Source organism: Panthera leo, chromosome F3 (assembly GCF_018350215.1).
Source record: "Panthera leo isolate Ple1 chromosome F3, P.leo_Ple1_pat1.1, whole genome shotgun sequence".
Classification (NCBI taxonomy): Eukaryota; Metazoa; Chordata; class Mammalia; order Carnivora; family Felidae; genus Panthera; species Panthera leo.
This window is the reverse complement of record NC_056696.1, coordinates 24,175,271-24,190,387: the sequence shown is the minus strand read 5'-3', so window position 1 is coordinate 24,190,387 and position 15,117 is coordinate 24,175,271.

Here is a 15,117-nt window from a genome sequence, read left to right as displayed (position 1 = left end):
GTTTGTGTCTCTGTCCTAGGGCACTGCTACTGATAAATCCTCCTGATTATGGCTGCTACCCAAAGATGTATCCTATTGGTGAGCTAGAGCCATCAGCCAGGAGTCAGCTAATACTTAAAAAGAATGCAAGTCTGGCTGCTGCATTTCCTGTCTTGTGGATTGATGATCTTGGGCTGTTTTGCTGATGTCATTGTACATCTGGTTTTTTGGAGTGAGTGTAACAAGGAAGGAGAGTGGTTAATCTAGCAAGAACTCATTATACCATGAATGATGAAGGGTGGCTCCTGTTTTATTCCTATTTGATTTGTTTGCTTCATTGGGGAAAACAAATGATTATGTCACCCTATAGAGAATTTCACTTTCTCTTTGACATACAAATAAACAGCCTCCCACATTTCATTTATTTTTGCCACTGCTAGAATGGTTGATTAAAAAAACACATTGTTATTCTGCTTTCCTATATCATGACCTTCAGTACTGGGTAAGGAAGAGAAACCAATAAAGTACGTATATTTTTTAGGAAATGAGGGATCCTTTGCTACAAATACCCCTAGAAACCCAGGTCCATTAAGGAGATGTATGAGATGATGACAAAACCAAACTAAAGAAGAGGGAGGAGAACTGCGTCTTCATTTTATTTCCTGTAATATGTCTTGGAGATGAGGATTCGGCTCTCATTAATTCATTAAAGCAAAACTTCTTGCTGTCTTCCTCTGACAAAATGTTCCTGGTAAATGGGCACATTCATTCATTTCCACTAAGAACATGTGTTCAGCCTTTGGTATATAAAACACAAGTGAGGTGTTAGTTGTTAGAGGTTCCAGATGCTGGCTAATTTGGATTTTCCCAGGGCCAAATTGGCAACCTTGTGGCTGCTAGTCTCTAGTAATGTGTGTATTTGCTATTTATATCCCTTGACACTTGGGCTTTTGGAGCCCAGCAAGAGGTGTTTTGTGATACTTCCAGTGCCAGCCAGTATTGATTTGTGATTAGCCAAACCTGATTTGAACAGCAGTTTGCAGGCCCATGTCTTGGAGGTATGTGGATATTGTGCAGTGGAGGGTATAGATTAGGGGGTCTTGACATTCTGTTGCTAGGTTACTGAACCCTGAATTACTGAACCCTGAATGTAGCATTTGTGTTCTAAAATTGTTATTTATGGTCGAAAGCAGCTGCTGCGCATATTTGGGGGGAGAGTATGGTGAGATATAAAATAAATGAAACTAAATCGTTAGACACAGTACATCAAACAGTAATTATAAGGAAATGTTTATGGCAAACTAGGAAAGAGATTGATTCCTCCTCTTTCTGCCCCTTGCAACATTGGGAGACTTATTTAGCTCATGTTCATGGAGTTGTTGGGCCAGCCTCTACAGAGCCATTATGTGAACTCAGTCATGACCTAGACTCTGTAATAAAAGTCAGCTGATGCAGTTGTGGATGCTCTAGCCAACGCTCCTGATCTGGGGTGCGTGTGGGGGTGGCAGTCTTGGCTGTACGTTTTTCTTTCTTTCCCTTTTGATTCCTTTTTTACTGAATTTTCTCCTCTATTTGTAATTTTTTATCATATGGACAGAAGTTTCTATTTAAAAATAACCTTTATCCAGAGAGTAATTTTACAAAATTATGGTATAATTATACTATCAACATTTGACCTTTTAAAACAGCCTCTAATAATCAGAAATGTACAACTGCAAATTTGGCAAAAGTTTTTTTTTTTTTATAATTCCTATAGTTCTCTCATCCTGCACACTTTTGTTTTCTAGACAACATGTCAGGTAACAAATATTCATTAATCTCCTACTTTGTGCCAAGAATTGCACAGGATCAAAGACATGGAAAGCATGGCTTACCTCAAAAAGTTAAAAATGAATTAGGATGCCAAGACAAAAATGTACAAAAGTTAACAATGTAAAACAACACTATAGGAGATGTCTCAAAGCTGTGTGTGTGATGCTTTCCTGAGTGACTTCAGAGGGAGGCGCCTCCCGCAGGCCAAGTTAGACTGAGATGGAAAGATTACTGCGGACAGGTGCCAACATGGGTAGGCGATGAATGGTCTTGTGCACGCATGCTGACGAGTTTGGAGAAGGGGAAGACCTGTGTGGCCTGGGGCAAGGTTTCTTAGAGATGCAAAGACTTGTTCTGCACTTTAAAGACAGGTAGGATTCTAATAACAGGCAGAGATTAATGGGTAGGGGTTCCTTTTTTTTTTTAAGTTTATTTATTTATTTGAGAGTGTGTGAGCAGGGGAGGGGTGGGGGGGGAGAGAGAGAGAGAGAGAGAATCCTAAGCAGTCTCCACGCTATCAGTGCAGAGCCCATGTGAGGCTGGAACTCACAAACCGTGAGATCATGACCTGAGCTGAAACCAGGAGTTGGACGCTTAACTGACTGAGCCACCCAAGCACCCAATGGGGAGAGCTTTCTATCTGAGATGAGACTGTGACCAGAGGCATTTAGGGTTCAGCCAAGAAAATAGGTCCACGGGTTAGTAGCCGGAGACTAGACTGGCTGGAGCAAGGTACGCATAGAAAGCTAGACAAGTTTGGAGATGTGGAGGAAAGGATTTCCATGAGAAGGAGTTTAAATTTTTATCTGGAGATATTTATTTTATATTTTTTCATTGTGTGCATGTTTTGAATGAGCACTGTGAGAAGCTGGGAATATGGGAATACACTAGGGAGTGAAAGACACAGTCTGTGTCTCTCAAGGAGTGTGCACTCTAGACCTGTGGAAACGATATGCAATTAGGAATTAAGAATATCCTGCACTGTGCTGGGTGCTATGAAGGCACACTGGGACCTTTGGGAAGGGACAGCTCATGCAAACCAGAAGTTAGGTAAAGATGAGGAAGGAGAGCTTTCTAGTCAGGGGCAATAGCAGGTGCAGACGGAGGTGAGAAGGCAGAGATAGCCTGCTGCTTGCCATTTTGAAAAGGGTTTATTGAGTTCCTACTGTCTGCCTAACCACACACCCCCTCCACTAGTGGGGGAGACAAATACAGGAGATGCTTTCTGCCCCCAAAGCACTTAGTGTCTTTTTAGAGAAGGATGTCTAAGAAACACCAAATCATTGCTCTACAAGTCAGATTTAGGAAAGAGAAAATTGAAGGAAGGTGGAACAGTGTGGAAGCTTCTTCCTAGAAAAGTTAAGGCTGAAGCAGAGACATAGAGAATTGGGCATGTGAGCAGAATATTGAGGGAGAAGGGTGGTTCTGTGAGATCCACCTGATGTGATGCTAGTAACCTTGGAGGAGTAGAAAGAGACGACCCTGGGTCAAGAGGTCTGGGTCCCATTGGACGGACCCTCTTCTTTTAGTTTTCTTATTTGTAAATCTGGGAACCTTATCTCAGTGGTCCTGGAGGGCATGTCTAACATGAAAGACTAGGTGTCTTGGGCTTCGCCCTCATGGCATTAGGGAGTTCTGGAGGATTTTGAAACAGAGGAGGGACCTGATAGAATCAATGCATTTAAAAGATTAATTTGGGGGTGCCTGGGTGGCTCAGTTGGTTGAACTCAGGTCATGATCTCATAGTTTGTTAGTTTGAACCCCACGTCGGGCTCTGTGCTGACAACTCGGAGCCTGGAGCCTGCTTCAGATTCTGTGTCTCTCTCTCTCTCTGCCCCTCCCCCATTCATACTCTGTCTCTCTCAAAAAATAAACATAAAACAAAGATTAATTTGTCTTTATTGTAGAAAATTAATGGGATAATTACTAATTTATGAGAAGTCTAATTTTTTCCTAAAATTTTTAATCATGTTCTGATGCTTTTAAAACTGCTAATGGGACCAACCTGATGTCTACTGGACATTGCTTTTTGAGTTCTTTCTCAAAAAAGCAAAAACCAAACAAAAAATATGGCCTAGAAAGGCCTGATGAATAAGGGAGAGGCAAGGCTAAGTCCAAAAAGTGATCTACAAATACAAATTTTAATTTGGATCCTAATAGTTCTTTAAAGTTTTCAGGGAGATTTTAGAATTAGAAAATGTATGTCTTTGGGGCTCCTGGGTGGCCCAGTCAGTTAAGCGTCCAACTTTGGCTTAGGTCACGATCTCATGGCATGTGAGTTTGAGCCCCACGTCGAACTCTGTGCTGACAGCTCAGAACCTGGAGCCTGCTTCCCATTCTGTGTCTCCCTCTCTCTCTGCCCCTCCCCTGCTTGCACTCTGTCTCTCTCTGTCTCTCTCTTTCTCTCTCAAAAATAAATAAACATTAAAAAAAAATTTTTTTAAGGAAAATGTCTTTTTATTTTTGTAGTACCCTATCTATGGTGGTCATGGCAGTGATGTAATAGAGGTGATAATAGGGTGGTAATCCTTCCAGATACAGGAATACTAAGCAGCTTGCCAAATGTGCCTTTGTCATATGCAGGACCACAACCACCTCAGCCTATCCACCCATTGTGGAGGTCCCACAGAGATGACAGCTGGACAGAGGCCTTGTTAGAATATGATGTGGTCAAATCCTATATGTAACCTACTTGTGCTCTTCCTTTCTCCAATAAAATGGTTTATCACGAAGCCATGTATTTAGTTCTTTATCCAGATGAAGACTTGAAACTTGCATGTGTCAGACTGGAACTGAATGTGGATCTGTTGGAGAGTGTTGATGCCGAGGACTGGCTGACATGTCCTTATGCTCAACTGTGGTCTTCTGTTTGTGGGCCCCAGTGCTGTTGCTCCTGCCCTCTCTTTCCAGTCCTATTGAATATGTGGCTCTGGTCTCTTGCTCTAAATACATTTTGCTGGACAAGTAGGAAAGAACACCATGTTCATCAATTATGCTACTTCAAATGGGGAACACTGGGCTGATTTAAAATAATTATTACAGAGTAGACTGCAAATTTTGGTAACATTTACGAGGTCATAATAGCTCATAGCCTATAACCCTGTCTGTTCTTTACTAGCTTTTCAGTGGCTGAAGGTGGGCATCAAAGCCAGGGAGGAGCTTCTTGCCCTCCCTTTTACATTTCGCTATTCAGACCCTACTACACGTCACAGAAATGGTAGTGGCTACTGAGGGAAGACCATGCATTGTAGAGTCCTGTGTGAACTCATGAGGGGCAGGAGGGAGCCTCTCCTGGTACATTAGAAAGAAGTGGCCATTACTCAACTGACTTTGCTTTGTCAGTTGGGTCTTTTGTTTCAGCTTCCAACTTTTTGTTTTCTTTCTTTAAGAAGATAATTGCACAGAATGTGTTTTTGGCTGAGCTCTACAAAATCGAAGCTCCCAGAAGTCTTGTGTATTGCTTGAGAGCAGTATGAGAACTGATGTGCCCCCCGCCCTTTTAAACTCAGTAGGGTGAGGGGGCATTGATTTATGCCACCTGAAAATGATATTCAGAATTTCACATTTTTGGCCTTGTAAGGACACCATTCTTAAATAGTTCTTTGTCCTGGAAAGTTAATCAAAGATTTAAGTCTCAGCAAAAACAAAAACACCTTGATTTTTTCCGATGGATGAATTTTAGAATCACTGTTAAACATCTCTAGATTTAACTGAAAGTCAGAAAATGCATGTCAAGGACTGGCTGACTTACCCATTTTGGAATCTCTTGTCCTTAGTGGAATGTTGAGAACTAAACAAGATCCCAAAAAATGTTGAAATAAATAGATAGCATAGTTTTCCAAGGCAGATTAGGACCAACCATACAAGTGCCAAAAGCTTTCAAAATTCCATCATACCAGTATAATATTGAGATTACTCCCTTCCTGTCTTTCTTAGGAAGTATGTACCAACATAATTTTTAATCGTCTGTGGTGGCTCAGATGAATATCTTTAACTGTTGTTCTTGTGATGTACTAAAGAAAGTTACCGTCCATGCAGATGACCTAGGGCCTGGGGCTTAGCAGAACTCCCTGCCTTAAAAGCCTTGGACATCTCTGTGAAAAAAGGTTTCTAAGAGAATTCATTGCACACCTACTGTGTACGGGATCCGCGCCAGAGGGAATATAGAGAGGAATAATTAGGACGTGGTCATGACCTCGTAAATCCTGCCTGGTGAAGGAGATAGACACATAAACACATAACAGCAGCAAGATGAGAGCTGCACACTCATCAAGGGTGTGGCAAAGCTTGGGAGAGCTCACTGACCTTCAGTTTGTCTGCACACAGCAGCCTTGGCCTTCAGAGTCCTGGGATGTGCCCCAAAGAAGCTGTCCTCCCCACCTCCACCACTGCAGAAACACGGGCACTGCTTAGGGCTCCCTCTGCAGGTGCTGCACAGGGACCGCAAGCTTCTCCTGATACAGAACTGTTGTCTCTTGGTTCTGTGTTTCTTGTGTTTGCCTGCTTATCTTTGGTGCAGTTCCTAAGAACTATCAAGTTATCACAGTTAACCTCTCATCTCTTCCCGTGTCTCCTTTCTAGTCTCTTTTGCCTCTGCCCCTTTCTTCTCAAGCTTCATCACCATCCCATTAAATAATAATGGTGATAGTAACGATAATGACAATAACAATCACATATTGATTGCTTACTAATTATCAGGTGCTGTCCTAAGCACTTTAGTATGTTATCTCACCTACTTCTCTCAAAGTTCAGGGACTCTTACTCCATCTTATAAATGAGCACCTAAGCTACTGTGAAGTAAATAACTTGCCCAAAGCCACACAATTCCTTTCCCTTACAAAATCACAAAATATTGGGTGTAGTCTTTGCATCTCTACTTTTGTGGCAGGTAGGGGTGTGTGTGTGTGTGTGTGTGTGTGTGTGTGTGTGTACTCACGCGCACATGCATGAGAAAGAGAGAGAGAGACTAAGTCCTTCACCAATAGACAAGTTTTATTTGTTTCCTCTAAGTTTTCAGGGCACTTTCAAATCTTGAGCTGTTCTGGATGGAACTGGAAGGTTCTAGAAGGCAGAATTTCAGGTAGCCACAGCTTTCCCTTGGGGATGCTTATTTCAGGCAGCAGCTCTCTGCTAGTTGGAGAGTGGTGGGTTTCCTTAATCACTGAGTCACTGCTGACTTCTCAAACCTGGGATACTCTGGCTGGAGACCGAGCGCAGGGAGTGCGAGATCTTAGGCCAGAGTTTGCACCTGTTTCTCAGGGATGATTTCATATATTTTAGCAGAGAGGGGGAAAAAAAGGGAAAAGAGGCTATTTTAAGAGGGAAAAGGGATGTATGTTTAGATTTTGAGGCAAACACTATTTTTCAACTTCTAGTATTTAGCACGTTTCACAGTGTTACCAAACGACTTTGTTAAAAGTATTTATAATTCTGAAGATACTAAGTATATTCTTACTCAAATATTAGTACCAAAGTGCTCAAAGAAAATATAAGCAGGCTTTTTGTTTTTAAACAATTCTTGTATTTGCTCCTAATGATTAGATACTTCATATCTTTTGTGTCGATTGGTCCTATTTTATTTTATCCACCCTAGTAATCAGCTTAAGTCTCAGATATGCTGTGTCAGCATTAAGTTTAGAAATCGTATTGAATAAAAAATGAGGAACATGCTAGTCTTGTGCGAAAGTTGAGGCTTTGTATTCAGTGAGGAAAACATCATACGTGCTTTTCCATTGCGCACGTCGGACAAGGATCAGTGGCATTCAACTCTTGCCCCCTCGGCACCATGAGAGTAGCATTCAGATTTCTGGGGGATTAATCCAGCTGCAGTTCTATTGTAGTGTATGGTGTTAAAAAGGATCAACAGCTCAAAACTGGCATGACATCTGTTCCACTGTCATCGGTAAATGCTTACCAAGGGTCTGCTAAGAGTAGCGCATTATACTGACGTTCCTATGTCTCTTGTTGCATAAAATAAAGCTGAGACAAGCTCGAATTTAATTAGATTGAAATGTCTTATGACTTTCAAGAACATGTCCGATCCTTCCTTTTCCTGCAGTGTACATTAGGTATTGGAATTTTATTTTACTTTACATATTATGTTTATGATGGGTTAGCCCTCCTTGAATGCTAGCCCTTCAAGGGCAGGAATCCTATCCGTTCTTCACAATATATTTCAACATGCACATCACCCAGCATGTTCTTCACTGACCATTCAGGAAGGATCATGACTTACTGACTTAGAATAAAATCAAATTGTGCTTCTTTAGCAATTTGAACTTATTCTACTTTCACTTTCTAGTTTTTTCTTGCTTTTTCATCTTTCCTTTACCATCTGTTTTCTCTCATTTTCTGGGGCCACCTATGGGAACCCTCTGGATAAACCAATTCTACCCAATGCTCCTGAAAGATAATGTCCTGCACCTGGCATAGAAGAATATTACCTTTCATTTATGAATGCTTTTGTAAGCATTTCATTATCTACCTAGATTTCCAAAACAATCCCCCCCCCACACACACCGCAAAAAAAAGAGGGATCTGCTATTGTTATTCTTAGAATACTGACAGGAAATCATACAGATTTGGCTCAAGTGACATGGTGAACCAGCAACACAGTTGTCACGATCCCAGTCATGGGTGGCATGGTACAGAAGTTTCCCTACTGATACAGGTTGACAACTTCCTGCACATACCCTTGGTATTCTCAGTCTTGGAAATGGAAGAAAGAGAACTGCAAGTTCTGGAATAGCTGCCATTGACCTTGATCACTGAGGAGGAAATCTAGAAACAGCATAATTCTGCATGGGTTCACCCTGGTGTGGGTGGGTGACTTTAATCAGGATCTGCTGTTTTCCTCTCTTGCTTCCCAGAAAGTGTCAGCCATCATGAACTGCGTGAACAGGTACCGGTGACACAAGTGTGGAGTTTTCAGGTGTAGGATAAAGGCATCAAACTCTTGAATCCTTAGCTGAAGAACAATTAGTCTACAAGCTTTTCTAACCTGCTCCCTACAGGAAATATTTTTAAGATTTATTTTTGTTTATTAATGGCAGGATAGAGAAGAGGAAAGAGAGCTAAGCTCTGTTCCTTTTTTCCCACTTTATACACAATTGAAATCCACACCCTCAGGCCAAAACATCGTTGGTAATAATCCATAGACTTCATAGGGCTTCTCAAAATTTCGGAGCTTTCAGACTTGCTAGGATATCCTAGCTAGGTAAGTGTTGAAAACAAAGTTTGTAAATAAGTTGAATCTAGGTAAAAAAGAGAATGGGCTTTTTGTAAGTGGTAATTTCATCCTTGGCATCCCTTGGACATATGTTCCGAATGGGTAGATCATAGAATCAAGGAGAGAGCTCAGAGAGATGAAGCCCAGCCAGCCTTGGTAGTGAGGTAGGCCTGTGTGCGATGACTGAGACCAGCGCTGGGATTCTCACTCCCCTGCAGTGCTCATGCCTCCGTGTCTCCTCATCCCCACGCCTCGCCACCGAAACCCTGCAGAACTGTGTCGTCTTGCACAGGACTCGTTCTCGTTACGTTTCTGAGAGATACCTCTCTGCAGTTATCATTTGCGGAAGTGAGAGTTTTCCCATAAAGCAAGCAGATGCCAGAATTCCTGTTTCTTTGAAGTTAATAGCACATTTTTGATTGTCATGCCACCAAATGAGTGTGAGGCAAGGAATGAGTATTTTCTGTGATGCCTGCAGTTGCTGGTAACAAGAAGATTTGACTTTCCCAGATTATCCTCATGTCAAATGTGACATCTCTTTATGTATTATTTTTAACATTCACAATGAAATATGGAATGGTGTTAACAGAAGCCCAAGGATACCAAAGCTTCAAGATTAGAAATCACTTTTAGGCTGTCTTTCTCTCCCGCCCCCCCCGCCCCACCACAGTGGCTTGCTGTATTAACACTCATTATAGCAAAGCAGAGCAGATGGGCAAACAGACTGATTAGTTATTTATATATATATTTTTTCTTTATGGAGCTTAGATGTCGGTTCTTTCTTCAATAAAAGAAAGGAGTTTTTAGATGTTGCCTTGTCTTGATTTCCCTTTTTTAATCAGAGTAAAAAAGGGGGCACTTTGCTCCTGATCTATTAATAATGTGGCTATATCCTTTTCCTAACTGCTGACTTCATAGCTCTCTATATACCCATTTCAATCAGAATTTTATTTCTCTCCAGTCCTCCAAGCTGCATGTGGTGCATTCATGTTCTTTCTGGCCTAGGATTTCTTTATGGAGCTTATCACTTTTAATTCATTTTTTTAGAGGTGTCTTTCTTGACAAGGAAACGGCCTACAGTATTTTTGGCTTTTTCATCCAAAATGAAAAAGTCTGTATCTAATTGATGGAAAGTGAATTCATCCATAATATTATGTCAATAGAAATATGTTTCCGTGTTTTTCCTCTTTTGGAAAAAGGTCAGATATCTTTTTGTTTTTTCTCAAAACTGAATTTTGTGTATTTTTTTTCCTTCCCAATTTTATGAGTAGGTTTTCTGATGAAACTGTACGTCCAGTTTAAAAACTTAAGGTAAAGAGAAAAGCCATTAGCAATCTCACTTCTGGGTAGATATTCTAAGGGAACAATCACTATCTTTTTTTAATTATTATTTATTTATTTTGAGAAAGAGAGAGCACGGGAGGGGCAGAAAGAGAGAGAGAGACAGAGAGAGAGAGAATCCCAAGCAGGATCTGCAGAGAGCCTGATGCAGGGCTCAAATTCATGAACCATGAGCTCACGACCTGAGCCAAAATCAAGAGTTGGATGCTTAACTGACAGAGCCACCCAAGCACCCCCCAAATCACTATCTTAAATAGATGTCTGCACTCCCATGTTCATTGCAGCATTACTCACAATAGTCAAGGTAAGGAAAAAGTGTCCATCAGTGGGTGAACGGATCAAGAAAATGTGATACACACCAGTGCACACCCACACTGGAATATCAGCCTTAAAAAAAGAAGGAAATCCTGCCATTTGCAACACCATGGATGAACTAAAGGGCATTATGCTAAGTGAAGTAAGAGAGAGACAAATACTGCATGGTAATACTTATATGTGCAATCTAAAAGTGAAATAAGTCAAACTCAGAAACAGTGTAATGGTGATTGCCAAGGACTGAGGGGTGGGAGAAATAAGGAGAAGTTGGTAGAAGGATACAAACTTTCAGTTATAAGGTGATTAAGGTCTGAGAATCGAATGTATAATGTGGTGACTGTAGTTGATAATACTGTATTTATATAATTGCAAGTTGCCAAGAGAGTAGAACTTAAGTGTTCTTATCAAAAAGAGAGAGAGAGAGAGAGAGAGAGAGAGAGAGAAAGAAAAGAAAAGAAAGGAAGAAAGAAAGAAAGAAAAAGGGTGAATATGAGGTGCTAGATGTGTGAATTAACTTGATGGTGGGAACTTTTTCACAATGTGTACATCTATCAGATCATCTTTATGGAGCTTGAGCACTCAGTGTATTGAAGTCTTTTTATTTTCTTTAAAATTAAAAAAAAAATTTAATGTTTATTTATTTTGAGAGAGAGAGAGAGAGAGAGAGCAAGGGAGGGGCAAGGAGAGAGGGAGGCAGAATCCCAAGCAGGCTCTGCACCATCAGCATGGAGCCCGATGTAGAGCTCGAACCCACAAACTGTGAGATCATGACCTGAGCCAAACTCAAGAATTGGCACTTAACCAACTGAGCCACCCAGGTGCCCCAGTACATTGCAGTCTTGGCAATTATATCTTAATAAGGCTGAAAACAAAAAATAAAGAGAAATCACAGGCATTAAAAAAAAGCCATCATAATCTATAATCTTTTCTTATAAAAAGACAAATGTATCACATGTATGTGATATGTATTAATAGCAAGATAATGGACTTATTGTGTATAGAAAAGAACTTTCTCATGTTACAATGTGGGCTGTTCTCAAACAGCAATACCCTAGGGATAGTTACACTAGTAAGTAATACTTACAGCATTACCTAAAGAGGCTTGAAGCATAGTGTAAGGGGAGGAATGATAAACATGCATGGTTACAAATATTTTAGTCCTTTTTCTTTTTTTTAATGTTTATATATTTTTGAGGGAGAGAGAGCGTGCATGTGTGCATGGCGGGGAGGGACAGAGAGAAAGGGGGACAGAGGATCTGCGCTGACAGCAGTAAGTACAATGTGGGGCTCGAACTCACAAACCATGAGATCATGACCTGAGCCAAAGTCGGACGCTCAACCACTGAGTCACCCAGGTGTCCTATTTTAGTCCTTTTTAAAAATACTTTAATGGATTTTCAAATTTGCTAATGTATTTTATTTATCAAAAGCAGGAAAAATACCCTATAAAGATGGTCCCAAATTCAGTTGGCTCATAGTGCTGTGAATAGGGATTACAACTTCTAATTTCATGGTGCAGGGTAATGTACCCATACAACCATTTGGGGAGACTTTTGCACAAAGCCATGGACAATTAATTGGATCCCATGTTTTTAGAGGTGCCTGATGATATAGATTATTTAGTTTTTAAAACCATCCTTACTGGGCTTGGTATTATTAGAAGATTCTATCAGACATCAAAGAGATACTTCAGGTTAATTCTCACACTGTGACCTGACTTCAGAAATAGCATGCTGTTAATAACAATATGTGGAGACGAGTCTGCTCTGTCTGGCTTTGTGGTCTCTGCATGTTCATTTGCACCCTCAGACTTACCTCGCTAAGTGGTGTGGTTTCAGGAAGGGGAGTGGACAGAAGGTGTGGAGGTTGGCAGAGAAAAGCCGAGCAAAGCCAATGGAAAAATGGAAGCAAAAAAACGAAAAACAAAAAAACTAAGGATTCTGTGAAGGATACTACCAAACAGAGGGAGGTGTTTGGGAGCAGATGATTGTGGCAGATTCTAGGGGTACATTTCTGAGGATCTGCTCAGCTTTAGGGCTCGGTTGGAACGAGGTCAAAGTGAGAGAGTTTTCAGTAGAAATGAAACCTTGACATTACATCAGGCTATGAAAAGAGACGCAGTTTGGGGGTGTCTTAATGATGATTTTTCAACTGGCCTCAAGCCTGACCTCTCTTGACATTCCCTCTCTCGAAGCTGAATCAGGTGCCTACGGGGTGAATTCACCTCTCTATATTTAACCTGCAGCGGCTCTATCAGCACCACTGTGAAACTGGTCATTCTTTTCTCCAAATGTTCATCTTCCTATGGGGATAGGGAGGAACGCTGTATCTTGTTCATCTCTAAACACGTAGCAGTTTTCAATAAATATCTGTTGATTAAATGAACGAATGATTGGGCCATTGTCTCTGTGCAGGATCCAGATGACATAGTAAAAAGCTTTCCCCACTGATCCATGGTTAACTTTATGAATTACAGACCTTCTGCCTCTCAGGTGACTTCATAATTCTAGCCTTCAAAATGGGCAAAATACTAAAATATGTTTTTGACAAAGTTGTAAAACTTGAAAACACCACTCATCAAATTACTGCTGTAAAATACAGAGTGCCTATGTTTCAAAAACAAAATCTCTACTTACTTACAATTTGGAGAGAACTCCTCTTGAGCAACAGCGCCTTTTTAAAAATATAATAAAGGAGTGCCAAGGTGGCTCAGTCGGTTAAGCATCGATTCTTGATTTTGGCTCAGGTCATGATCTCATGGTCATGGAATCGAGCCCAACATTGAGCCCTGTGTCAGGCTCTGCGCTGAACGGGGAGCCTGCCTGGGATTCTCTCCTCTCTCTGCCCTTCTCCCCCACACCCTCCCCCGACCCCCCCCCCCCCACCTGCATGCCCACTCTCTCTCAAAATAAATAAATAAACATTTAAAATTTTAAAATATATAATTAAATGGAAGCTTCCTGAGTCATCACTCGAATTGGATGTAAATCATGTCTAATCTGCTTATTAACATGTTCCTCACTCCCATGCCTGGATAACAGAGAAGTCCTTCTAAAAGTTATTCTTACGTGTTTTATTTTTGTAAGCCTTTTGCAGTTTTTTTGATTTTCATGTGATTTCCACTTTTTAAATTTAGATAAGACTTTCTGATATAAACACAGCCTTTAAAACACAGAAGAAACACCACACAATGCTTTTCAGTGGGTAGCAAAGGAAAATTCACATCTTATATTCTTACATTAACTTCTTGGATAGCATACGAGGCTGTAAACATGAATGTGGAGCGAGGAAGAAGAAAAGCGAGAGGGACTCCCAGAGAGGACGATTAAGTTGCCTCTGGATCACCACTGTCCTTGGGGGATTGTTGTTAGAGTTTCCTACTTTCCTTCTGGTTTTACTTTGCTTTGAAGAGGTGGCAGCCGACAGGGAGGTGATGGGAGGTTTCCCCTCTCACTTCAGTTTGCTCTCTTGTGTACCTGTGAGCTTGTTTCCCCACATTCCTTTTTAAAAAGTAAGGAATTCGTGCTGGGAGGCCACACCTGTTACATGGTGATGCTGGAGGTGGGAATCAAGGAGAAGGTGCTGGCGGGAGCACATAGCAGCAGCAGCAGCAGCAGCAGCAGCCCCTTGGCTGGAGAGGAATGTTCCCCTTCTTCTGCCTTTGGAACTGAATCCCATCTCCTGTTCTTCTTGTCTCATATTTCAGTGATGTTTCTTCAAAAACTATGGTAGGTTGACAGAATGGATTTCTGCGCTCCTAATGTAATACCTCTCAAAGTGTGCTCAGATTTGCACCAGAGAGACTTCCTTATCTTCAAGTAGGATAAAGTCATCAGGGCCTCCTCCAGCCCCTTCACAAAGCATCAGCAGTGCAGTCCCCTTCCCTGCCCTGCTCCCACTTTGTCCCGCGAGACAAGGGTTAGTATGGACTCTTGCATGCGCGCGGAGGCACACGCGCACTCTCACGCGCAGACGCACTGTCATGCGCACACGCATGCTGCGCTCTTCCACGTTCTAGTGTCTTCCCTCTGGCGGTTCTTTATAGCAAGATGATGCTAGTGTCCTTTCAGCCTTGCAGATTTTTACCAAACTTTTAAGTCTCTACAAAATACTACTTCCTCTTTTAATTCCTGCCTTTACCCAGTCATAATTTAATGTTTGTTTTTTAAATTCTGCATTGCCATAGATTCCTGTGAAACCTGTATCATGGAACTTACTACACTATATTGTGTAAGTTTTTTTTAAAAAATGCCTCTCCCATGTGCACTTCCCCCATCAGGCCCCTGAGCTATATAGACCAGTATGAACAGACCAGCAAATTAAACTACTGTTAAGAAAAAAATCAAAATACTGTAGCTTTAATGGCATTACTGCTAAGTGTGTTGTGTGTGTGTGTGTGCTCCATAGAGCCTTAAAAATATGAAAATGTGCTAACAAGAGGT